General features: G+C 54.1%; 1 long non-coding RNA gene across 1 annotated transcript; it reads left to right on the top strand.

Moving 5' to 3' along the window:
* The first annotated feature begins 11,717 nt into the window (after nt 1-11,717).
* LOC112927726 (uncharacterized) lies at nt 11,718-25,486 on the top strand. Its single transcript, XR_003236606.2, has 3 exons — nt 11,718-12,132; nt 19,345-19,579; nt 22,966-25,486. It is a non-coding gene; the product is annotated as an uncharacterized lncRNA (long non-coding RNA).
* The last annotated feature ends 220 nt before the right edge of the window (nt 25,487-25,706 follow it).

Genomic DNA, 25,706 nt, shown 5'->3' with positions numbered 1-25,706 from the left:
GCCTCAGGCTGCCCACTGGCTCCGGGACAGAAAGATGGGGTGGTGTGCGTGCTGCCCCACGAGGCAGGCATTCCACACCCATCCCGTCATGTCACTTGGAAGTGGCCCCAGGAAGTAGATAATGTTGTTTCTCCCCATATCACAGGTGAAGAAACTGAGGCCCGGGCCGTATGCCCAGGGCCACAGAGCAGGTCCTTGCAGAGGGTTGGAGCCAGGGCTCACGCTCACTTTGCCTGCTCCCCCAACTGTGCCTCTTCTGCTGTGACCCCATTTTACCTTCCTCAGCCAGACCAGGCTGAGGCCTACGGTCCTGCACACCGTGGCTGTGTGGATATCCTGTGTCCCTTCCCGAAGCCTCTGTGACCTCAGGTGGGCACTTGGCTCCCATCCCTTTTGACCTGTAGATAGATGCTAATTTGCTTAAATAATCTTCGGTTTACCACCTGCCAACATTGTGTCTTTAGGCCCTCCCCGGAGCTCTTTGATGTCAGGGCTGGAGTGAGGCCGCCTGGACTGCAGAGGAAGGGGCCGTGGGGCGGGAGGGACAGGATTTGTACAGGAGCCCAGACGGGTACACGCGAGGCAGGGACTTGAAGCCTTCTGGCTGGCTTTCTCCTCTCTGCTCCTGGCAGCGTAAAGCAGGGTGAGCACCAGAAGCTGACTCACAGCTACAGGCGACAGCCTAGGTTTGGGACGTCGGGGTGGCTCAGTCAGTTAAGCGTCTGACTCTTTATTTTGGCTCAGGTCATGATCTCAAAGTCATGAGATCGAGCCCCGAGTCGGGCTCCCTGCCCAGCACGGAGTCTGCTTGAGATTTTCCCTCTCCGTCTCCCTCTGTCCCTCTACCCTATACACTCTCTCTATCTAAAACGAATGAATAAAATTTAAAAACCCGCAACATCCTAGGTTTAAAATACGCTGGGTTATCCATTGTCTCATCAATGCGCAGAAATTGTCCTCTGATACCTGGTGTTCATGGAGTCTGGGTGGAGCTGCCTGGTGCGGCAGGTCCCGGGGGGTCTGGGATTCCCGTGGAGCAGAGGGGTGGGCTGGCTGCTAAGTCTCTGGCCACTGTAGTCCCCTCCCTCCAGCCTCCCTGGTCACTGAGATGGACCGGACTATCCACCGTTGAGCTCCCAGCTGCCTTCAGCTCCTTTGGCAGGACAGACCTCCACCCGCTGCTCTTAGGAAAGACTCATTTTGCCCAGAGCATCTCAGATGTGCTGCAAGCCCCAAAGCCAGGGGTTGGGTGACTAAGCCGCCGGCGGTTACGGCAGCTGGTGGTCCTGGCTGTGAGCAACGCCTCTGCTTAAACACCGGTACTTTGCAAAGAAGTGTGCTCCCTTATTGGCTGTAGGGTGGAATTCCATAAATGACATGAAGCATTTGTTTAGCACCGACAGTTTACAAAGTGCTTCCGCAATGACAATAGTCACCTCCGTGTTAGGGCTGTGAGTCTAGAAGGACCGCCCGACTCTTGTTCTAGGGCTTTCTTTACACCTACAGGTCTCTAAAACCAGGGAGCAAGACCTCCAGTATGTCTGGATTGGATGTGATTTTTTAATAACCCTATTTATTTTTCATACATACAACTTGTAGGAATATGAGATCAGTCACAAATATTAGATGATAAATTTTACTCCCTTCTGCTGTGTTAACTCCTGCATATCCTGGCGAAGAGCTTGTCAGGGTTCAACTCTATACAGCCTTCCAATTGGAGGCAAGAGCCAGGAGACTCATTCTGTCAATCTCTAGAACTTTATAGTAAAGTCTCAAAGATAAATAAGTTTTTTTTCCTTTTCCCAGAATTTCCTCAGTGTTCCAGCTAACCAGATTCTGTTAGCTTTATTTTGCATTCATTCATTTACAATAAAAAGACTGTCCTGGTCTGGGGCACTTCTAGTCCAGTGGGGGGCAGGGGTGGTGTTGGTCAATGGCCATCTACACTTTGAAAGCAAAAGTGTACTCATAATGGAAAGTCTGGGAGCACAGAATAGAGACACCTAATCCAGGCTTGGGCATATCAGGGAGGGCTTCCTGGAGGGGATGACGTCTGAGAGAGGTAGGTGAAGGAAAGAGGAAAAGTCCAGGCAGCAGAGTGAGGCTGGAGGCTTGAGAGCACTGTGTACTCAAAGGACTTATTTAGTGAGATGGCTCTGAAGGAGCACAGTGGCCGTGGGGACAATCGAACTTTAACCCCCAGCCAGGAATCCTGTGACTCCAGGAACCACTGGGATTTTTTCAGCAGGGAAACATTCTCATGTTACCTTTTACTTCCTCCAGGTACCAATCACAGCTGTTATTAAACAATCACTGGCATAGTTTGATAGCTAATATTTCCTCCACACAAATATGGATATAATCTCCATGAGGGCCGAGAGTAACGCTCTAGACCTACAATTCTCCAGCCCTAGAACAGTGCCCGGTCATCGTGGATGTTTAGGAACCAGGGAGAGGAAGGGAGGGAGGGAAAGAAAGGCAGCGATGAGATCTGCAAGCCCTTTGAGAGAACTCATCCTGGCCACAAATGGAGGGAAGCCAGCAGAGGGTCGGGCTGGGCTGGGCCTGGTTAGGGTGACAAGTGCAAGTGGTCTGAAGGAGGTGGCAGGGGTGGGAAAGGGAGGGACATAGAGCCGAGAAAAGCCGAGCAGGTGAGATCTACACAGTCTGGCTCCCGGGTGGGTGAGTGAGGAGAAGGAGACGATCCCTCTAAGGGGGTCGGAGGCCCAGGCCTCCAGCATTAGTTGGTCTGGGGTGCTGCAGGAGGCAGGGGTGATTCTCAAAAGGCCCCCGGGGACCCTTGTGTGCAGCCAGGATGGAGAACACAGGAGGGAGAGAAGGTTCGGCAGAGTCAGCACAGACAAGGAGGTCATAAGAGAAGTATTGATGGAGCTTGAGGCATGTGAATTAAGAAAGGAAGATGTCAGCTGGCTCCTGTTCGCTGTTTCAGGAGTCGAGGTGGGGAAAACGCTTGCTTTGCTCAGGAGTTAGAGAAAAGGCGATGAATCTCTTGCTTCTCGGTGGGAGTGATTCTGAGCCACGGAGCTCAGGGGGAGCCCCCTGGAAATTCTGTGTGCGAGGTGCTCTGTTTTCAGGCTGAGCCCCGGGTGATGGGAAGAGGCGTGAGTGTGGGCGGCCAGGAAATGGCAGGGCGAGCCCTGGAGCAGGTGCCGGGGACAGAAAGGTGGCCTTCCCCACGCCGCGCTGCCAGGCTTCTCTGCACGTCAGAACGAGGCCCCGACTTTGTTTCATAATACATTTCTTAATGGGCTCTGGCAGCACTGATGCAGACTTCGTGTTCCATTTGTTCCTTGGATAATGAGCTGAGCCTCAGAGCCACCGGAGAAAGACCTAATGCTTATTATATATACCGTCATGGGCCGTCTGCTCCCCCAAACCTCCAGACAGATGTTGCACTAAAATCGTCCGGCTCGGTCAGGCCATTTGCATCCAGGCAAGTGGCCCTCGGTGGCTAATAGAAATCCAACTTTATCTTGCCCAGAAAGACCTTTGGTAAGCTGCATTCATTGTGTTTGCACGGTGGAATGGAGCGCATCTTTAGTTCCTTTTGGGGAGCCGGGTTTGTGCTTCCCCCCAGACAGTGCTTCCTGGGGGCTCCCAGGCGTCGGACTCGCCCGCTGTAATTAAGCTCGGCGGCTTCCAGGTCCAGCTCCTGCAAACAAGGCACAATCTGCCTCATTGTTTCACGGCCTCCCAGCTCAGAGGCTGTGGTGATGATGGGGCAACCTGAATTCTAATAAAGCCCCAAGTAGTCACTGGGGCTTGATGCATTCGGTCTGGCATACGCAGAACCTCCACAGCTGGGATGATGCTGTCTGGCTTCCCCCCACCCCAGTGGTCTGGAAATTAAAGCTGTTATTTTCCATCTGGAGTCCTGGGAATTGGGTCATTATTGGCAAAGATGAAAGAACGAGTTTCAACAATTATCATGCAGGAGAACAATGCATCAGAGAGAAACTCGAGATGTTTCCAGAAAGGTGGCAGCAGGCATCTCGGCAGCATTGTAATCCGAACATGAAACATCTCTGCCAGCTACTTGGGACCATCTCGGGCTGGGTGGAGCACCCCTGGATGCATCTCTACCAGGCATTCAGAGGATCTGGGAGGGCAGGATCACTTCCTTCAGGATTTTACTGCACCCATTGGGGAAAAAGCCCATAGCCGTCAGGGGTCTCACGACGCAAACTCAGCGAGGATGTCCAGCCACGAACTTCCAGAATATATCCAGTCCAATTCAAATAAAAATGTTGAAGAACTACTGGTGCCAGGTGGGAGTGGAGGGGTAGTGGGGACAGGAAAGGAATGCAGTTGGTCGTGCCATCGCTGACACCAGCAGTCCTGGACCGAGCACGGCTACGTCCCAGCTATTGCGCTGGTACAAAGATGGATGATGTGGCTCCTGCCCCCCAGGTGCTCTTCTACTGGGGCAGATAGACAGGCCTCACAGACAGAGCCACAGAGGGAGGCACACTGTCCCAGGAGTTGTGAGACAGACACCAGAAAAAATATAAGAGAAATCCCTAAGACACAGGAATTGCTTCTGAGTGCAGAAACTAGGGAAGACTGAAGGGAGGAGGAAATCTGGATGCAAACAGGGCATTTGACCAAGTTTCTCTTGGTCTGGTCAACAGTAGCAAGAGCCAATGTGTCCATAGCATTTGCCATGTTCTGGGAGCTCTTTCAAGAGCTTTGCGTATATTAATTCCTTTAGTCCTTACAACAGCCCTCTGAAGTAGTTACTGTTATCATCCAGATGAGGGATCTGAAGCACCGGAGGTTAAATAACATCCCCCCACCCCACCCCCGAGGTTACTGCTAATAAGTGGGCAGAGCTGGGATTTGCTCCTAGGGAGTCTGGCCCTGCACATCGGTATAGTTCAGTAGATTTCTTTCTGGTTGAACAAGCCTACCCCAAAGAGGTGTTTCTTTATTACTTGGTTGATCTAGTCAATACGAATTCATGTTATAAGAGCAGTACAGCATTACAGGAAGTGTGGAGAAAAGGATAAAGTGTCCCCACCCCACCCCCCGCAACAGTCCCAGCGCCCCACGCTGGCTTGCAAGGTGTTGGCAAGGGGGGGCTAGAATCCAGCCTGCCTCCCACTCACCACACTACACCCCGTGGGGCCGTCCCTCCCTCATTCACAGAAAAGGATCCTATGCGCTACCTGGGGCCGTGACATAAGGGAAATGAAACCCACAGAAAGGACCAGGAAAACGGGGATGAACAGACTGCAGATAGAACAGAGGTTACCTGCTTCACCACGCTGGCCACGGTTGTCATTGATCGTCCCAAAGGGAAAAGCAGGAATTAATAACAAAATTAGCTGTCTTATAAATTCTTGGTGTGTTGTATGTATTCAAATATTCATATATATCCAGTTACCCAAGTTAACTGGTGCGCAAACTCCACCTACATCTCCTGGAGTTTGGGGTTCAGTTATTCCCTGTGACGCCCCCTGCAAGGGGTTGTTCCAGAAAGATCTCTTCAAGGGCTGGTTTTCCTGCTTGCTGGAATCAAGGTCATGGTGTCCAGACGGGCTGAAAGCAACGATGGGTGGCCCTCTTCCAGAGTCCTGCCTGCCGTGCCACCCAAATAGAGCCAATGCTACCCTCTTGTTTTCTCCATATGCGTGTTTACACAATGATTTCATTTTGCATATCGCTCTTCTCGCCTGACATATGCTAAGCATTTTCCATAATGCCACATGATTTCCACACCTGTCATTTGTACAGCGTAACTGTATAATATCCCACTGAGCAGTGCTCTGTAGTATGATTAATAATTATCAAATGGTTTACTTAGCAGAGAAATGCCAGCAATGAGGGACGCGCTGAGTGGGGGCGTGCTGAACAGGGGTAGGTGGACATGTCCTGTCAGCCCCGCGATTCTGGGGTTGGTGAGAGACTGCAGGGTCTTCCCCACAGTCTCTAGACCCAGAAGTGACCTGCTAACAGATGGGTAAGAAATCCCTGGGGAAGTGCCTGGGGGGTCATTTAACCGACTGACTCTTGATTTCAGCTCAGATCTCCAACTCAGGGTTGTGAGTTCAAGCTCTGTGTTGGGTTCCTCACCAGATGTGGAAACTACTTTAAAAAAAAGAAAGAAAAAGAAAAGAAAAGAAAGAAATCCCTGGAATAAAATGTTGGTCTTGGGCTCTTCCTTTGCAAACCATCCCTCATTTACAAAGTTATTTCAGAAACTGGGGAAATCCTAAGGGAGTGGGGTCCCTCACCCCAACGGAAGCAGCAAAGGAGGCATCTTCTGAAGCAAGGAACTGTTCTCACGTGCCTGGTGGCTCTCCTCTCCCACAGGTGGGAGCAGAGTGCACAGGTCTCTGTGACTGTCCCCTCCTTGGTGGGGACCTGAAGGAGGCAGACATATGACCAAGTCCTCTCAGGGTGAGTACGAATGCCCCCCTCCAAATAAGGATGGCGTGCTGTTTTCCATATAATGAGCTTGCTTCGTGAACTGGGTTCCCTTGGCTCAGAGTCCACATGGGCGGAAGGGGAAGGAATCTTCTAGAAATTAAGCCTCCCCTGAACCCTCAATAGCAGGGGCATCTTCCTGGAGCCCATGTGAAATGCAGACTCTCAGCTGAACCAGAATCTGCATTGTAACAAGAACCCAGGGGATTCGTAGGTCCAGAGACGTCTGAGGATCCATGTTCTGTGGCACTTTGTTATGTGTGCGTGTGTGTGCACACGCGTGTGCGCAGTCTCCTCCTCATTCCCCTGTGGGACCTGGGAGGGCAAGGTCAAAGCTTCATTGGCACGTGAATGAAGCACATAGTAAGCACGTGGGAAATTTTTAAAGAATAAGCTCATTCATTAAATCCTCTTACAGACAGAATTGGTGTTCCTAATTCTTTCCTTCCATTCTTCACCGGAGCAATGCAACAGCCTTGTGTCCTTTCCTCCTCTTCCAAACCACAGGCCCCCAGGCGGGCACACTCATGTGAGCACCACCCCCCACGGGTTCCACGCACATCCTCACGGGCGTACAAACCCTCTCACCCACGCCCCTCCAGGGAAGCGGAGCAGGAGTCCCTGCAGGTAGGCTGATTTGGGGGCCTGAGAATCTGTGGCTGAGGAGGGCGAGTGGTGAGCTGGGGTGTCTGGGGTTGGAGCTCATCAGGACAGCCCAGCAGGGTGGGAGCCCCCAGCTGGGCCCAGAAGCTTCCTCATCTGGGGCGCAGCTGCGATGACTCCAGGCCTTTGGGCCAACTCTAGTGAGATCTGCTCAGAAATGTCCTTCCCGCCCCCTCTCCTTGCATCCTGCGGCTCCTCCAGGCTCATTGCTTCCTCTCTCACCCCCCTACCCCCCCAACCCTCACGTAACAGGCCTGACTCAGCTCTGTCCTGGGCTTGCCCTCTGCCTCCCACTCGTTTCCCAACACTACCCAGAGAAAGTCTTTTAAACAAGACTTTGGGCAGGTCACTCCCCGCTCAAAACTCAACAGCAACCCATTATCCTCAGCAAAAAGCACATGTTCAGTCCAGCATTTTATTTTATTTTTTTAAAAGATTTTATTTATTTATTCATGAGAGACACACAGAGAGAGACACAGGCAGAGGGAGAACCAGGCTCCACGGAGGGAGCCGATGTGGGACTTGATCCCGGAACCCCAGGATCATGCCCTGGGTTGAAGGCAGACGCTCAACCACTGAGCCACCCAGGTGTCCCAGGATGTGCATTTAAACAAGAGCCCAGTGACCGGGGTGTGCGGGGAAGTCTGAGCAGCGCCGACCGACCACCCTGCTCAGAGTCCAGGCGCCTTGTTCCCCTGACCTGATCCAGCACCCGGCAGCCCCAGGCCTCGCCCCCACCCCATCCCACCTCCTGATCTGGCTCCGGGGCATCTGCTTCCCACACTGCCCTGGGTCTGAGCCTTGCCTGTCCCCCCAGTGAAGTCCTTGATCTGGCAACTCCATGCGTTATTACTCACCAGCCTGGGGGAGCATGACTGCTCTGCCTTTTTTCCTTTCCTTCTGACATCTCTCTCTTTGATTTATGGCTCTGTCGGCAGCAGGGGTGAGCAGGGGCCTCCCAGCAGAGCTGGCTGGTGCCCTTTGTCACTCCCGCCCTAGCATCTGCCAAGGGGGTGGCCCTTCTGGCCCTGGAGCCTGTGGGCAGAGCGCTGCCGGGAGCAGGTGGGAGAAAGCACAAAGGCATGGGGTCAGGCGGATGGGGTTGACCCCTGGCCTCCGAAGCCACCCGGGTGACTTCATTCCTTTGTGCTCCCATTTCTTCCTTATCCACTGGCCAGGGGAGGAGAAGAAATACTCATGTCAAGAGAACTGAGCATTTAAGCAATTGTCATTTGATGGAATTCTGGGTAGTCAGAACTAGATGGTCCATAGAAATCGTTAACAGACGGGGAGACGGAGGCCCAGAGACACTGTGTCCTGTGGAAGGTCACATGGCCAGTTGTGAACAGAACCAAGACTACACGTCCCTTCTCTCCTGACGCACAACCATGGCCCTTTCCACAGCTTCTATTCTTTGCACGAGGAAATGGAATTGGGGGACGGCTCAGGAGAAGATGATGTGGATTCTAAGGGTCAAAGACCAGCATGCTGTGTCCATGGGCTAACTGCTGGCCCTGGCCGAGAGCACAGCAAGCTGGCCAGTGGGTGCCCCTGCTGGCTACTGCTGGGCCCCGAGCCCCCTAACAGAGTGAGCTGGCGCTGGGGTCCTTCTCCCGCTGGTGGGGAAGTGCAGTGGGAGGAGCTGTGATCCCTGAGCCTCTGGCACATAGAGGCAGCCGGACCCGCCCCTCACCAACCTCTGCCAGATACACGGACACAGACAACACCCAAACCCCAGGGTGTGGGCTCATTGACAGATACAAACCCACACAGAGGACACACATACAATTAGGCATCTCAGGTGGGCTCCCAGGCCCCACAAACCAGAGTTGGATGACGTGTAGGTGCTTTTAACACGTGCACCTGCAATGCACGTACACCTGTGCACAGCCCTGCCCAGACACACACGCGCACACACACACATACACACCCACTATCACTCTGGCCTGAGGGGGACGGAGCAGGTGCACAAGTGAGCACTGAGCCTTGGCCTGGGCAGGTGCGTGGGTGTCCACTCAACCCAAACAGGCAGCCAGAGAGGAGGGCACAGGCCTCAGGTTAGCTGAGCACAGCTGTCCTGTGCGGGGGCGGGGAGTGTTGCCATGGAGATGAGAGCCAGAGATGCAGCCTGGGAGGCAGGCTCTGTGTGGGCGGCCGAACACCACGGATCCACAGATCATGGGGAGGGAGGGCGAGCATCGGAGGTTCTGCGCGGGGAAGTGGGGTCATGGGGTCAGGTTGGCGGGGGCTGAGGTGCTCCAGGATGGCAGGACCAGCTGCCTGACTTGCAGGCTGGGCATGAGGCAATGAGCTTGTTAGTTGGTCTCTGGCTGGCTGCACAAAGCCACAGTCTGGGGCCTCTGTCTATACCCACCAGTGATGGGGCTTCTGTCTGTACCCACCAGTGCCATGACACCCCTGGCCCTATTCCCTCACGGCGGAGCCCAGCGCCAGGGTGAAGCCCTCAGCGAGGGCAGAGCGGGGGCTTGGAAAGGCGAGGTAGTAACCAGCTTTGGGAAAACAGCAACGTGGTGAGGGTCTGGCTGGCTCCCCGGCCTCTCTGTCACCTTCCCTCCTGCAGGCCGGTGGAATAGAAATCACACAGGATCAGGAGTCAGATAATAAATCAGGATACAGTTGCTGCCAACCAACTCTGAGAGTAAACAACCTACCCAGCGCTTCTGAGCCTTAGTCTTCACAGCTGTAAGATGGGATGAAGAACCTGAGCTCCCTAACTCGAGTTGCAGGGACCATCAAGTGGCTCTGAGCAGAGCCTGTGGTCGGTCCTCAATAAATTCAACCAGACAGGCATTGAGTACCTACCATGTGCCAGCATGGTGGAGGGCTCCACGGAGGAAGCAGAGAAGAGCAGGTGAGAGGACAGCACGGAAGAAACAGGAGACGGCTTAAATGAACTCCAGTCTCAGCCTACGTAAGCAGCTCACACGAGCACCTACTAAGTGCCACATGTAGGAGACACAAACAGGCAGGTGCAGCAGCAGAAGCTGGTGCTCCGTGCGATGCAAGACACAGAGAAAAACAATGATAGTCTGCTGAGCATCCCTCGAATGCATCCTGACTTGTTATAACAAGCCGAGCGGTTGTTAGTTAGCATCAACCCCATTTTACAGGTGAGAACAACCGAGGTTCACGGGCAAGAAGTAGCTGTCCCAAGTGAATGACCGTCTCAAAATTGAACCCACCCCTGGCGAGGGGGTGGCCGGGATTTGACTCCCCTCTGGCAGGCCCATCTCTGCTCAACCTCTTCTTCTCCTGCCCCCATGGTCCCCACACTTCCAGGAGGGAGCCTGCCTAGCCATCTGGGGCCTCCTGCCTGCGTGAGGGGCTCTCCTGGCCTGGCCTGGCCTGGGTGCTTGCCCCGACCATCCACCCACCTCCGCCTGCCCCATTCCCTCCTCCTCAAGGACGAGGGCGCCTTGAGTCCAGGGATGTGGACAGATGGCAAATGCTCACGGAGCCTGGCAGATCCGATACCTGCTTCCTGGGCCACCACTTGTGAGCTTGGGCAAAGTCGCTTCACCTCTTTGATAGTCTGATAGTCAAGAGGGTCGACAAGTCCTTCATCCACGTGTGGGAAGTGCAGGGCACCATGGGCTGCACCCTTGACCATTAGCGTCCCACTTGCACAACCAGGAGCTCTGTGCGCTTCCTGAGCGGGCCACCTGCCTCTTGTCTCTCTGCAGGGGATGATGTCCAGCCTGCCAGGCAAGTGCATAGAGGCTGGGCCTTGTCACCAGAGGGATCAGGGTTCAGATCCTGCCTCTGCCACTCCTTAGCTGTGTGTCCTTAGGAAAGCCCTGGCCCTCTCTGAGCTCCTACCGGCAGATGCCTTTTCCCCCTTGCCTCTCCCTGGCCTGAGACCTTGCCCTTTTTCAGGTGCTCCTCCCTAGCTTCTGTTGACTGGGGCCTGTGTGGGTCCTGGGGGATGAGGGAAAAGGAAGGGGAAGCACAGGCTCCCGTGTCTGAGGTGAGGTGGGACTGGCAGGTGGTCCAGTGAAGCCAGCCTGGGCGGGAAGGGGGTGAGGTGGGGGGTAGGGGGTGGGGGGGGTGGGAGCCCTGCTGCTTCCCCTCTCTGGGCCAACATTTCCTGTCTGAGGGTGGGGGGCTTGGCTCCCCAGTGCTGAGAGCCTGGCGCTGGGGTGCAGGGAGGGTGTGAGGTGAAGCTGGCTTGACTCAGCTTTGAATAGGGTGGCTTTGGGGAAGCCAGGGAAGGCCACGAGGCCGAAGGGCTGGCTCTGCGCTCCGAGGCAAGGGGGAAGGTGGGCGCGCTGGGGGAGGAGGGGGCACCGCGCTGGCAGTCACCCAGCAGGGTTTCCGAGCCAGTGTTTGCTCCGACAGAAAAAAAAATCTGTTGCCATGGCAACCCGATGTCTTCTTTGCCAAGCTAAATCCCTGGGGGGAGAATAATCTCAGAGACGCCAGCAGCGGGTACCTTTAGGGGGCTTCCCGGGCACAGGCCCCGGAGCAACCAATAAACCTGCCCCCTGCATCCCTTCAAAGGCTCCTTCGCTCAACAACCCCTCATTGGGCTACACCAGGCACTAGGCTAGGTCCTGGGGCTGTGGGAATTCACCAAGGTCACAGTCTGGTGAAAAGACAGGTGTGTAAATGATGAGGATTCAGAGAGTCAAGACTTTCACAGGGAAGTGGGACAATGGTGTGTCAGCGCCGGCGGAGAGTAGGAAGACTTCCTGGAGGAGGTGACCATTTTGCTGGTCTGGCCGGGGAGAGCGCTGCAGGCAGAGGGAACAGCAAGTGTGGAGGCAGAGAGGAGAAGGGGCAGGACAGCTTCAGGAAGTGGCCTCAGGAGGCAGACGGGTCTGAGGCCCCTGTGGTGCACAGGTCGGCTTGGAGGCCAGGCTGCCCGGACTTGAACTCCAGCTGTGTCACTCCCACCCTGGGTGACCTTGGGCAAGGCTGCTTGGCTACTGGGCACCCAATTTCCCCGCCTGTAAAAGGGAAATCCTAGCATTACCCACCGTTCGGGATTGTCGGAGGGTAAGTCGGACTGCGTCAACCCCTGTGCAGGGCCTGGCACTTAGTGATGTTCTTATAAATAACCACTTGTCTCCTTCCTGCCACCTGAGCTGCTCAGGGGAGGTGTGAGCAGGGGGAAAATCTGATCCTGAGGGCAAAGCGTGCAGGTTGAAGAGAGATGGGGTGGAGAGAACGGAGACTGAGGGGCCCCAAGAAGCTCGCCAGTGCCTGGGAGCCCTGGAGACCGTCCAGCCCAGTCCCCTGCCTGGTTCCACCCACCCTACAGATGAGAACACTGAGGCCCAGACTTGCCAGAGCGCACAGCATATTAATGGCCGTGAGCTGGCGGGGTTGATGTTCAGGAAATAAAAGGAGGCTTTATATCTGACCTGAATAAATAATTTATTTCTGGATTTTAATAATTTAAAAGCCCCCATTTCATTGGTGCCTCACCAAAAATAGAAACTTTCTTCCTTTTTGATTCCAGTTTTCTTTTTAAAGTAGCCTGTGGGAGCAGGGGCTGGGGCAAGGGATCTTTGAAAGGTTTTGTGGCAGCAGCGCCACCCCCACCCCCTGGACAGTCCCTGAGCACCAGGCCTCTGGCTGGAGAAGTGGCGAGTGGCCGTCACATGGAGCGTCCTCCCTCCCTTGGCTTTGGTGGGTCCCACTGTCCCAGGAATGGCTTTGTGAGAGGATAGAAGCCTCAGGAGAGCCGGGCAAGAGGCCCGAGGCCCCGGGCACAGCGGAGAGGTGACGATCAGTACCTGCTGTCCCTCCACGGCCACCAGCCCCCCTTCCCTGTGGGCACCCTGGGGGTCACGACACCCTCCTCCCAGAGTTACTGAGAGAGTTCCTCAGGTCTGTGTCTGCAGTGGTCCTGTCTCTGCCCACACCTGACACGCAGAAGGCCTGAGGCCTACAGGAATGTTTGTCCTTGGCGACAGGCCTTAGGGAAAAGTCAGGGAAGCAAAAGGGCCCAGAAGCACAAGAGGGAAACAGCACTGCTTGAGGGACAGCTTGGCATCCTCCGCCGGGGGGCGGTCCCGTGGCTTCCCATCTGGACCAGCTCCCTAAATCTCCCCTCGGCAGGGGCCCTCCTCTCCCCCGACCTCAGCCCCCAGCGGCTCCTTCACCATCTTACAAAGCCTCAGATTGGGAAGGGACCAGTGTCTTTTCTGGGGGAAGTCAGCCAAGGAGAGGCCTCTGAACCACCTCCCTGAGGCTCCCAGCTCCTGCCGTGCACTTTCCCCGTGTGCTCATGAGAACTTCCATGTCCTGGACCCCTCCCTGGAGCTGACCAGAGGGCACCCACAGCTCAAGGTGATGCCCCCAAGCCAGGTCACTCCCACACGCACCCCATCCACCCCAGAGCCTGTGCTTAGCACCTGCATCTCTCCTGCAGAATGTCCTCAAGCCCGAAGTCTTTGGCTTTTCCTTCCTCCACTTGTTTGCAGATTTGGCTGCTAGGGTCTGTGGGTAACAGTAACCCCTAACGCAGCAAACCCCAGTGGGAGCTCTGCAGTCTTAAATCACTTTCTTTTTCTTTTTTTTTTTTTTAAGATTTTATGTATTTATTCATGAGAGACACAGAGAGAGAGAGAGGCAGAGACACAGGCAGAGGGAGAAGCAGGCTCCATGCAGGGAGCCCAACGGGGGACTCGATCCCGGGACCCCAGGATCACGCCCTGAGCTGAAGGCAGGCACTCAACTGCTGAGGCACCCAGGGATCCCAGTCTTAAATCATTTTCTATCAAATTAACCCACACCCACACCCCCAAATAATCCTCAGAAGTAAACAGTATCTTTAGGTAACTTGGATGAGGACAGTGAGCTAGTAAGTGGCAGACCCAGGGCAGAAATGGAGGCCAATGTGCCCACCTGAACTCCTTACCCTTCCCACGCTCTCTGGTCCTCCTTTATTCACATTCACTTGGACCTGAACAGCCCTGGGGAGAAGTTGTTACCCCACTTTCTAAATAAAGAAGCCTAGCAAAGGGAAGTGTGTGCCCAGGTTTCTGGAACAAATGCTTTGACCTCCATGAGAACTTAGTGTTCATTTGCCAGTGAGGGGGGCAGGGTGTGGTCACCCCTATCTCTACCTAGAAAAGCAACTGCTGAGGCCATCAACCTGGCCTCAATAACTGGCTTCCCCAAATAAAAATGCCTCCATGCTATATTTAGCTACTCTGGGTTAAAAAATATCTCCCTTGAAAATGAGGTCAGATCATCAGTTAGCCTGAGTTTTCCTCCCTGGGACAGATGGCAGTGTGGGACCCCACGGCTGGTCCCACCAACAGGGCGCTTCCATATAGACACATTGCATACTGCCCCGAATGGAAACGTGGGGTTTAGATAAGAGGAAGAAGGAAGTCTTTTCTAACACATTTAGAGGGTGCCCCTTTGCCTTTGCCCTGGGGAGTGGGGTGGCATGACAGGAGAGCTCAGAGAAGGACACCCTGGCCAGCGACTTGAGCAAATTCAGTCACATTCTGCCTGTAGTCCCAGGCCTCAGGTGGGCAGAGGGAGAGCTCGGATTCCAAACTTACTGACTCTGGGCAACAACTTTCTCCAATCTTGGTTCCCTAATCTGGGCAAATGGAAGTAACTAATCCGGCCCAGGCAGCCTCTTTCCTGGGGTTACTGGGGGTAATCAATGGTGTCTGATGTGAAAAGGTGCCTTTACTCCAGTGCAATGCACACAAGTGTCAGCTTTGGGTGAGGCCCCCAGTGTAGCATGAGGACAAAGGGCTGCAGAAACCATTTTGATTAGAAATGAGGACTCTGAGGTCCAGAGAGCTTGGCCAGCATATAGAGGGAGCACAGCAGGGGCTCCCAGACCACCCGTCCACCCAGGCCTGGCTAAATGACCCTTCCTCTGGGCTGGGGGAGCCTGCTTTGGGCAGCAGACATGCCCTTGAGCTCACATCCAGGGAGAAAGGTACTTTCAACATGTTTGGAGACATATCTTGCTGACAGTTGCTTTGACAAAGACAGGCCAGATGATGCGACACCAAGTTCCTAATGAGACACGCCACTGGGGATTGAGGATTGCTTCTACCTCCCCAAGAAGTCAAGCAGGGTTTTGGGTGGATCTTACAGGAGTCCTCCTTCCTTACCCCAGAGGCCAGCCACACCATCCTATCCCCCAGGCCTTGGCCAAAGACGTCCCCTCAACTGGTTCTCCTTACCTACTCCCCTGCCTGGGGAAGTCCTACCCTACCTTCCAGGCTGCCCATGGCCCCCTGCTCCAGGAAGCCTGCCTTGACTGTCCAGGTGGAAGTAGTTGTGCCTCCCTCTTCCTGTAGGAAGCTGTAGGAAGAGTGAAACCCAGCTGTGGAAACCTGGCTTCACTTCTCATGTCATCAAGTAAGACTAACAGTGAAACCGTGGGCAAGTCACTTGGTCTCCCTGGGACTGTTTCCTTATCTATAGATTAAGGATAATGATACTTATTCTACTGGTTGTTGGGGGAGGGGGGACTAAATTGATATGCTGAAATGCTTTGGAGCACCTATTAAGTGCCAGGCTTGATTTTAGACATTTAAGATGCAGTGGTGAATAAGACAAAGTCTTCCTGGAATTAACATTCTACTGGGGGAGAAAGTGAATAAATGGACAAAGGCATAAATAATAAGAGAGCAGGATAGAAGCATAGAATGTTGTTCATGTGGGTAGTGTGCACTCTTTTAGACACAGTGGGGACTTAATAAATGCTGGCTGACTGGATGATAAGTGGATGGATGGATGGATGGTTGGAGGGATGGATGGAAGTATGAATAGATGGAAGGATGGATGGAAGCATGGACAGATGGAAGGAAGGATGGAAGAAAGGAAGGATGAACCAGTGATGGATGGATAATGGGTAGATAGATAAATGGTTGATGAATGCATGGATGATGGATGGAAGGATGATGGGTAGATGGATAAATGGATGAATGGATGGATAAATGGATGTTAGATCATGTTACCCCCACATTTCATAACCAACAGTGACCTTAGTTGTAGCTCATTTCATCTCCTTCTCCTTTTGAAGCCCTGACGCTGGCTCAGGAGAGGTCAGAAGGGACCCCTGGAGTAGAGGCGGGCCTCGCTGTCCTTCCACACTGCCTCCTTCTCTCATGACCATCTCAGAGCAGCCCCACCTGCATGAAGACTCTTGTACCTATGGAGAGCCAGGGCCACCTGGTAGGGCAGAGAGGGCCACACACAGCCCTGGAAAGAGCCACTAGCAGCAGATAGCAAGAGTGCCAGCCACTGTGCTAAGGGCTTTTCCTGCTTCCCTGACTGGGCCTCATGACAACCTGTCAGGGGGGCCTCATCCCCAGAACATGATGCTGAGAGGTGGGCTGAGGGGAGAGGAACAAAGACCAATGCATGGGCTCCTGGGCCATTGGAGCCAGCAGGGCCTTTCAGAGTCCTCTGATCCCCGCTTCTTTTCCCTACACGGAGAAATGGAGGCCTAGCGAGGGAGACGACTGGCCTGAAGTGGTACAGGGAGTCGGGAGGGCAATGGGCTCATCTCCCTACATCTTCTCTTACCTAAATCACAGGCCTCCCCGCGTGTGTCCTGCATCCTAAGGCCTGTTGCCAACCGTGGTGATAACAGACATCAATGAGTGACTCCTGCTTGTGACCTGAGATGAGGCACAACCCAGCCCCCACCCCACATGCTGTTCTCTAGCAGGAGCACCCACGCAGGCAGGCCGTAGGTGCGGATGGAGTGGATGAAGTCCCGGGGGTCAGGCAGCAAGTGCTGCCCCAAGGTGGGGCCCTGCTCTTGCCTGGGCTCTGGAGCGCAGGCTCCTCATTCTTCCGCCTGACTCCTGGACCTTCCCCACGCGTGCTGGTCCCATTTCAGCAGCCTCGCAGGGAGGTGACATCCATTAGACTGAATAGACAGGAAAACCACAAACCAGGCCTTCCCTCGATTCCTAGGAGAAGTCACAGGCCAGGGGTTGGCAGGAACCCAACGGGCTGATCCAGCACAGCGTGAATCAGAGAGTGTGGGCATCACTGAGAGGTCCTCCAAATCACAGAGCTCTAGAGACACAGGCATTTCACGTCACTGGATCCCGGCATCGTGAATCCTTGGAATCACCGAATCCGAGGTTTCAGGGATCCCTTGGACAAAGACGTTCGGGGTAAGAGAATGTCTGTGCACGTCCGGGCTCAGGGAAGAGGTGCATCTGTCCCTGCCTCCTCCCCACTGATGTCTCCCCAGCCCGCGCTCTGATGCCTGGAAGTCCGTGGTAGTGTCCTGGCTTCCGGGCCGTCAGCCTCGAGCACCGTCTGGTCCGTGCCGCCCGCCATCCGGTGGCCTTCCCACTCACAGCCCCAGGGACTGCCCCTCCTGCTCAGCAACCTTGGCAGACCCATTCTTGTCAAGAGGATAAGTCCACAAGCCTGAGCTCAGCTGCTGAGGCCCTCGTGACCTCCAGCTTGCCCTGTCCTCTGGCCCCTACGTCCCCAGACACACTTTGGGGATCAGAAACGAACACTGAGCACACAGCCTGGTAGGTACTTACTGTTTGGTGTAGACCACACCCACGGCATTTTCTCGTGGCGCGGCTCAGGGCTCCCGGGGAGAGTGACCAGGAGGGAGGAAATGGAAACTGCTGGCCTCTCCAGGCCCTGCCAGACCCCGGACCAGCTTTCCTTCTGCCGTGTTCCATTGGCAAAGCAGTCCTGGAGCATGCCCAGGCTCCAGGGCAGGGGACACAGGCCTCACTCCTCAATGGAAAGAATGTCAAAGAATGTGTGTCTGTCACTAATGCACCACAGATGTGGGCTGCCCTGGGAGCAGGACTTGACCTCTCGGCGGCTGTGGCTGCTGTACGTCTGCCCTGGGAGGCAGGCTCGGAGGGTCTGGGCAGGTCGGCGGCACTTCACTACATGCTATTGTGTTGAACAGTCCTCCAGGGATTCTGTTGCATTTCCACTTGCTCCAAGCCCGTGGACTTCACTCTAGATCTTAGACCCTGGGGGATGGATGTGAGAACATCTGTCAAGGTCCCAGTTCTCAGTTCCAGGGGTCACGGCCATTGTTTCTGGGAGAAGCATCACAGCGTCTGGACCACATCAGAGGAGGCCTGAGTACAGACTCTCCAGAGCTCAGGCAGGATTCTCCATCCTTCGGGGCTCTTGGCTGCAACACCAGGAGCCAATTCCAGCTGTGTGCAGCAAACGAGGAATTTTGTTTTGGTTTTTGGCTTTATTGTTGTTGCTCCTGCCACTCAGGACTGCAGAGGACTCACAGAATAGACAGGAAGCTCACAGACAGAGGCAGAAATGGAGGGAGTCCCAGGGACGTGAGCCAGAGGCAGCCGCAGCCGGGCCAGGCCCTGCTGCTGTCACAGGCTGGTCTCCTCTCCCAGGTCCCAGCACGGTCACCGCCACCATGGATGGCAGCAGCGGAGTCTGGGCCACACTGCAGGGCGCCCAGCAGCCAGACACAGGAGACGGCGACTTCTACCTTCCTGCACCCCTAGTGGGGGGCAGGCAGGTGCTGGGGACTGCCGCTGTGCATGAGGAGGGGTGATGGAAAGACATCTGTCTCGTGCTGGCCCCTGACTCGATTTGGTGGAACATTTTTTGGAGAAATGCCTCCTCAGTTCAGGAAGAATGCGTAGAATTTTTCCAGGAAAAGTAGGGGGAAAGGTACTCTGACAGTCCTTGTTAAGTGGTAGGAGTGAGCCCCTCTGGATGATCCAAGGGAGGGGGCTTGATGGGATCTGAACTGTGGCTCTGGAGGGCCCACCCCGGCCTCTGGAAGCTCACCTCTTAACTCAGAGCAGGGCCACCCACAGGGGACACCATGTCTGAACTACATCTTTATTTTTTTTAAGATTTTATTTATTTATTAATGACAGAGAGAGAGAGAGAGAGAGAGGCACAGACACAGGCAGAGGGAGCAGCAGGCTCCATGCAGGGAGCCCGATATGGGACTCGATCCTGGGTCTCCAGGATCAGGTCCTGGGCTGAAGGCAGGCACTAAACCGCTGAGCCACCCAGGCTGCCCTGAACTTCATCTTTAAAGGTACAAAAGACTCCCCCAGGCATCTGGTGGCCATAGGGTGGGCGTTGGGGGTGAGGGAGCCAGTTCAAGGGGCCTTGGTGGCAGATGGGGTGACCAGCAGCAGCTCCCACCCTTGGGCCACGGCAGGGGCCACAGCTCTCCTGTGGAGAGGACGGTTGGGAGATCTACTTCACCTCTGATTTCAATGTGTCTCCCAGGAGGGGGTACCTTCTGTGGCCTGCCCCCCACCCACGGAGGTGTCCCTGCTGCCTGCAGATCAGAATGGGATGGTGTGGGGGACTTGGTACAGCTCCCTGTTCCAGGAGTCAGAGACGGGGAGTCGAGGCCGAGAGAGAGCTCTGTGCAGCAGACCCTGGGAGGACGGCCACCTGCCTACAGCCTCTGCATACACACCGGCTCCTTTTCCATACTTGCCTTGCTTTTGCTCAACAGGTAAGTAGGTTTGGCCACCTCATTGGGGCTTCCTTTTCCTATGGGGCTCCCAGGTACCCACAAAGATCTGTATGCTGTTCTCCTGTTAATCCTTCTAGGTCAATGTAATTTTCAGGCCCTGCTCAAAACCTAAGAGGGGAGAGGGAAAATCTGGCCCCCGGAAGGACACAGCCCAGGCACAGGGGCTGCGTGTGGCACCTGCAAAAGTCCAGGAGGGGCCTCAGGACCAGGAGGGACTGAGCCAGGAGGGAACAGAGCGCACGTCCTCCAGGCTCAGATCTCATTCAGGCCAAGCAGGGACGGGCAGGCCGGAGAAACCAGCCGGCCAGCCCCACGCGGCACATTTCCCTCAGTCCTATCCTCTGACCGAACCCTGCAGACTCCAGGTTTCCAGCAGCTGGTGGACGGTCAGCGGGCACGGGAAGGGCAGGATGGGAGCCAGGAGAATAGGGAGGATGTCTCAGGCAGCCCCAGACCGTATCTCCGTGGCTAATAAAGCCCATGAACAAGCCTGTGCTCATCGATGGGGTGACGGTTCCCACATGGTGCTGTCAGCAAGCCAGACCTGCAGGAATAGCAACCCCATAAAAGGCAGCCAGTTCGAGTCCTACGCTGCCAGTAATTTATGTGCACTGTGGGCAAATCAGCTCTCCTGTTGGGCTTTAATTTCCTCATCCGTGCACTGAGGTGAAGCAGGTTTTCCTTCTGGATCTGTGACCATCCCCTTTTTGGGTCCTCCATCTAGTACTGCTGTTAAAAATAAGCAATTTCTTCAAACAGTGAAAATTTCCCCATTAAGTCCTTACAGAATATAAAAAGAAAATTAGTCAGGCGAGCATGGAAATCCTGTTTCTCGGGCAAATTTCCTTTGGGTTATAAATAAGCAGACCTCAGCGGAAGAGAGCCCGCACACCGGGGCCGGGAGGCCCACACCGCTTTGCCTGATACGCGGGCTCAGCCCTTCTGGTGGGAAGGATGCGCGGGCCGGGGGGAGACAATGTTCCTGTTGACAGTTGTCGCCAAGGTAACATCAGGCCAGACTACAAACAGGTAGGAACAGCTGGCTCTTCTTACTCACCTTGGAAATCACCAGAAAGCTGATTAATTTTATTTATTTATTTATTTAAATTTTTATTTATTTATGATAGTCACAGAGAGAGAGAGAGAGAGAGAGGCAGAGACACAGGCAGAGGGAGAAGCAGGCTCCATGCACCGGGAGCCCGACGTGGGATTCGATCCCCGGTATCCAGGATCGCGCCCTGGGCCAACGGCAGGAGCTAAACCGCTGCGCCACCCAGGGATCCCGATTAATTTTTTTTAAAGATTTTATTTATTAGAGGGCAACCCTGTCGGGACCCCTCTCACTTCTGAGAGCTTTCTCCGTGTCTCTGCTTAATAAACTTCTATCACTTTGCTCACACACACACACACACACACACACACAAGATTTTATTTATTAGAAAGAGAATGAGTGGGGGAGAAACAGCAGAGGGAAAGGGAGAAGCAGACTCCCCACTCGACGGGGAGCCTGACGTGGGGCTGGATCTCAGGACCCTGAGATCGTGACCTGAGCTGAAGCCAGATGCTTAACCCACTGAGCCACCCAGGCGCCCCTGAAAAAATTTTCTTAGCATCACGGCTGGGAGCCGAGAAGCCTTCTCCTCCTCCGCTGGAAGCTGGCTGGAAGCGAGCACACCTGCCGCTCATCTCTGCGCGGCCACACTGTGGTTCTGCTATCACCGCCCCTCGGGCTCCGCACCTGCCACACGAGAGGTCAGGTGGATCCCTAAGTCCTCAGGGTTTCAGGGCGCCCCTTGGCAGGTGCTGTGGGCGTGAGGCTGACTTTCATCCATCTCCCCCTTCCAAGGGAAAAAACCAAACTTTCATTCTGACTGCATTAAACGTAGAAGCACTTAAGCAGCAAAGAAAACCCTAAATAGAATAAGGAAGGTTGAAAGAAAATCAAACACCAGAACCTGATGATAGTAGAATGTTAACTCCCTTCACTTAGTCTGTGAATTTACGGCTAAACCGTGAAAACCATGCACAGGTTTAGCTGGGGGCCTGGGGGGACGGGGGTCGTTGTTTGGGTTTGGGGGCAGTTGCATTGCTTTTAAAACTAATCAGGATCCACAGAGGTGCCAGTTGCGGGACTCCTGCATATTTCTCCTAACAGCTCATAGCAAATCGAAACAGTGTTTGTTGTTTTATGCGTCTCCATCTGGGCATGTCCAAGTTCCATTATGGTTTAAGTAATAGTGGGCCTTTTGTTTCTTTCTGTTTTTTTTTTTTAAAGGAGAGAGAAGTTTATTGAATATACCGCAAGGGAGCCGCGGGCAGGACAGCAGAGGAGAGACTGTCTGCCAGACCTGCGGTTTCAATCAAAATACAGTCCTTATCCCATCTAATTCTAGAAGGTCCGACGAAGTACAAATAACACATTCATAATAATTACATTAAAATTGTCTATATTTGAAGAACGCTATCTTAGGAAATATAATTCTATTGGATTTCAGTAAAAGCAAGCGTAGCATCGATTAAGTAGCCGCAACTAAACTAAAAATACTGATGCAAAATTACTTTTTTTTTTTTTTTTTTTGCAAAATTACTTTTGAGAGAGAAAGGGGGCTAACATTCTGCTGTGTGGACATGCGGGACCTCCTGCGTGTGGCCCGGGTCCCTGAGCCCTGGTGGCTCACCCGGCCTCCTCCCCTGGGGGCCTGAGGCGCCCCCAGAACCCTTGCCCACCCCGACCTCGGCCTCTATCTTGGGCTAAGTCGGGGTGAGAGGCCACCAGGGGAAAGCTGATCCTAAATCTACCTCCACCAACTTGTGTCTGTGTGACCAGCTCCCTTTCTTACCCGTTGTACTGGGAAGGGCTGCTCAACACCTTTCTGGAACTTTCTCCTCCTTTGAGACGACAGCAGGTTGTAATAGAAGGAGGTGGCTCTTTCCCGGTCTCACTCCGGGTCCTCGGCCCTCTTCCTGTCGGAGGCCCACTTTCTGAGTGCTGTTGACATTCGCTCCCACAAAGGTCAGTCAGGCTTAGAAATTTCGGCTGTGGGATTTCCGACTGCAGACACGCTCACTCAAAGTTTGGAGGCTTTTTGCTGAGCTGTCAGCAGTCTGTCCCGAGACCTTTCCCTACGCTCCTCACTTTCCTCCTCCAAGCCTTTGGGAGGAAGTGGCCAAGCTGACAGCATCCATGAGTTCTGGTCTGGTAGTTCTGGTCTCCTTTTCCCAATTCACTCTGTCTGGTTCCAGGTTAAGGTTAACGGCATCCGTGCGACATTCTCCAGAGTGAGTGGAAAATGTGTCCTCAGCCTGCGTCCCCTCAGAGATCCTATGTCCCCATGTCACCTGCAGCTCTCTGCCTTCTCTTCCAGAACCTTCTCCTGCTGTCCCGTGGCTTTCCTCAAGATGACTGTTTTCATCCAAACCTCCAATATTTGCCCCTGAAGTTGTTCTAAATTCTTCTGAGAAGCTTTTCAGATGCTTCTGGCATCAGGCACTTGGGGTGGGAGGGATTTCAATGCATCATCCATGTGTGAAGGCAGCTGGCATCAGTCCCTGGAACAGAGGCTCAGGGGCTCACTTTTCTGTTCTTTTTCAAGAAGTTTGCCTGCATCGAGTGAAGAGGTGGGTCTGTTGGCATCTTTGTGAAGTGCTGCCAAACACACAGTATGTGGCTTCAGGGGCCTGCTGCAGGCTGGGGACTCGGCGTCCCCCTTGACTTCACCACAGCTTTCAACTCGGGCAGAAGACCTCTTGGCTGGCTCCTTTCCCTCCTTAAAGTATGTTGGCTCTTTTACTATAAAATCAATCACAGCGCCGCATACCAGAAGCTCCCAGGAAAACCCCGAGTCTTGGGCTCTGTCTCAAGTTTTCAAACAACCAGGAGAGCACAGCACAGCAGCTCCAGGATCAGTGGGAGGGGATTTGGGGGGCTGACATCAGGCCCTCCTTGGCTCCAAAGAGCACCGCAGCCCTGCCCGTGTTTGCTGTGTCTCTGTCTGCCACAACTGACCACAAGGAACCCTGAGGAATATTCCAGAACTCTGACCCAGACAAGTGTCCCCAAACCAGGACAGACCCCCGGTGGGCTAGGGGAGGGGAGGCCAGGCACTACAAGACAAGGCCCTCTGTCCTTGCCCTGGTCACTGCCCAAACAGAACATGCACTATGTGTCTGTCTAGTGTATGAGGGTGGTGGACAGGGCTGCTACAGCTGAGCCACCTCTGGCCCCAGCTGGCCCTCCAGGAAACCTAGGGACCAAAGCGAGGCCACACTGAGACCCCTGTGCTGCTGGAGAGCACGTTGGGGTGTGTGATGTGTGCGCTGCAGAGAGAACAAATGTACCACATCCCCTCCTGAGGCGCCTTCTCCTGACTTCGAGCTTCCTTCTGCAGCTGGCAGCCCACCCAGCCTGCCTACCAAGGTCATAGGGCTTCCTTCTCCCTCCCTGCAGGCCCTTCCCTCATTCATGTCTGCTACCTCCTCAGGGCAGGGGCAGAGGACCGAAGGACCTCACCCATGGGATTCACTCACGACCTGCTTTCCACCCAGAAGTCCGGAGAAATTCATCCAAGTGGGCAAAGTCTTAATATTTCACAAATGTTCAATGGAGCCAGTTGGCCCTGTTCAGTCCAAACATTCCTGGACAAGACTCCCCAGCAGGGACAGGGGGTGACCCATGGCCAGGTGTCTTCCCACATGGGCCTGCACCTTGAGCTCACTGCCCAGCCCCCAGATGCCTGGTTGTCTCAGCAGTGTACCTCTGAGGCAGCTCCACCAGGCAGCAGGCCCTTTTCTCACTGACTGGGCTGCTCTTGATGCTTCAGCAGCATCTCGTGGTCCTGTTTCCTCTCTGGCAGGCTCAAGCTTAGCACCTTCCTGTCCACCACCCAAACCCGCCATGAGCCACTGTCCAAACTGCCTTTTCCTGTGGCCGGGGATCCCCATGTGGATATGGGGTTCGAGGATGGGAGCAGGCCCAGAGGGCAGTGGATGAGGGGGTCAGATGTCTGATGGGGGGGGCAGCCTTGGTCCTCCTTTCCATGCACCAATGGTCTCATATCAGGCTTCTGCTTAAGATTTCATTTGAACAAATGTTACCTTAGCTAGAAAAGCCAATCACCACTGAACAGTGCACTTAAAGATGGTTACAATGGGAAATCCCATTTATATTTTACCACAATAAAAGATCTGATCGGGGCGCCTGTGTGGCTCCGTGGTTGAGCGTCTGCCTTCGGCTCAGGTTTGACCCTGGGGTCCTGGGATCGAGTCCTGAGTCAGGCTCCCTGCTCAGCGCCTGCTTCTCTCTCTGCCTCTGTCCACCATTCGGCCTGCCTGTGTGCTCACTCTCTTTCAATCTCTCTCTCTCTGTCAAATACGTAAATAAATAAAATCATTAAAAAAATAAATAAATAAAGATCTGGTCAGTTGCTGTCAGATCAACTCTCAGGCCCCTACAGCACCAGATTCAGCACCCTGTGGGCTGAGTCATGACCCCTGCCCTGTCTGCTCTGCTGAGCTCCTTCTCCGTCCTCCCGGAGGCTCCCGCTCCTGCTGAGCACTTCGCGATGTGGGTATTCTGTGGGTGAGGAAGGCCCTGCCAAAGTCCTGGGCACCTGGTGAGCACCGCAACCCATGGTGGAAAAATTGGTGGGGAGAGAGAGAAGTGGGATGTTTTTGCTAAAAACCAGGAGTAGCCCTTCTGTTTTTTTGTTGTCTCTAGTCTTCCAAATAGGATACAAGTCAAAGGAGTAAATACATACAAAGCTTAAATTCAAATATTACATAATGAAGTGAAAAGGATTTTTTAAAAAGATTTTTTCATTTATTCATGAGAGACGCAGAGAGAGAGGCAGAGACACAGGCAGAGGGAGAAGCAGGCTCCCCACAGGGAGCCAGATGTGGGACTCATCCCAGAACCCCAGGATCACGCCCTGAGGTGAAGGCAGACGCTCAACCTCTGAGCCACCCAGGTGCCCTGAAAGTTTATCAACTGGTATCATAATGCCTCTTGGTGGAAGGGGAAGGACTGTCTTTGTTGGGTGGGGGGGAAATACCTTAAGTGACCCCCAGGGCCTTCCAGGAGGGTGGAAGTTGTTCTAAGTAGGACAAA

Source organism: Vulpes vulpes, chromosome 8 (assembly GCF_048418805.1).
Source record: "Vulpes vulpes isolate BD-2025 chromosome 8, VulVul3, whole genome shotgun sequence".
Classification (NCBI taxonomy): Eukaryota; Metazoa; Chordata; class Mammalia; order Carnivora; family Canidae; genus Vulpes; species Vulpes vulpes.
The sequence above is the reverse complement of the archived record's forward strand: the minus strand, read 5'-3'. Positions and strand labels throughout refer to the sequence as shown.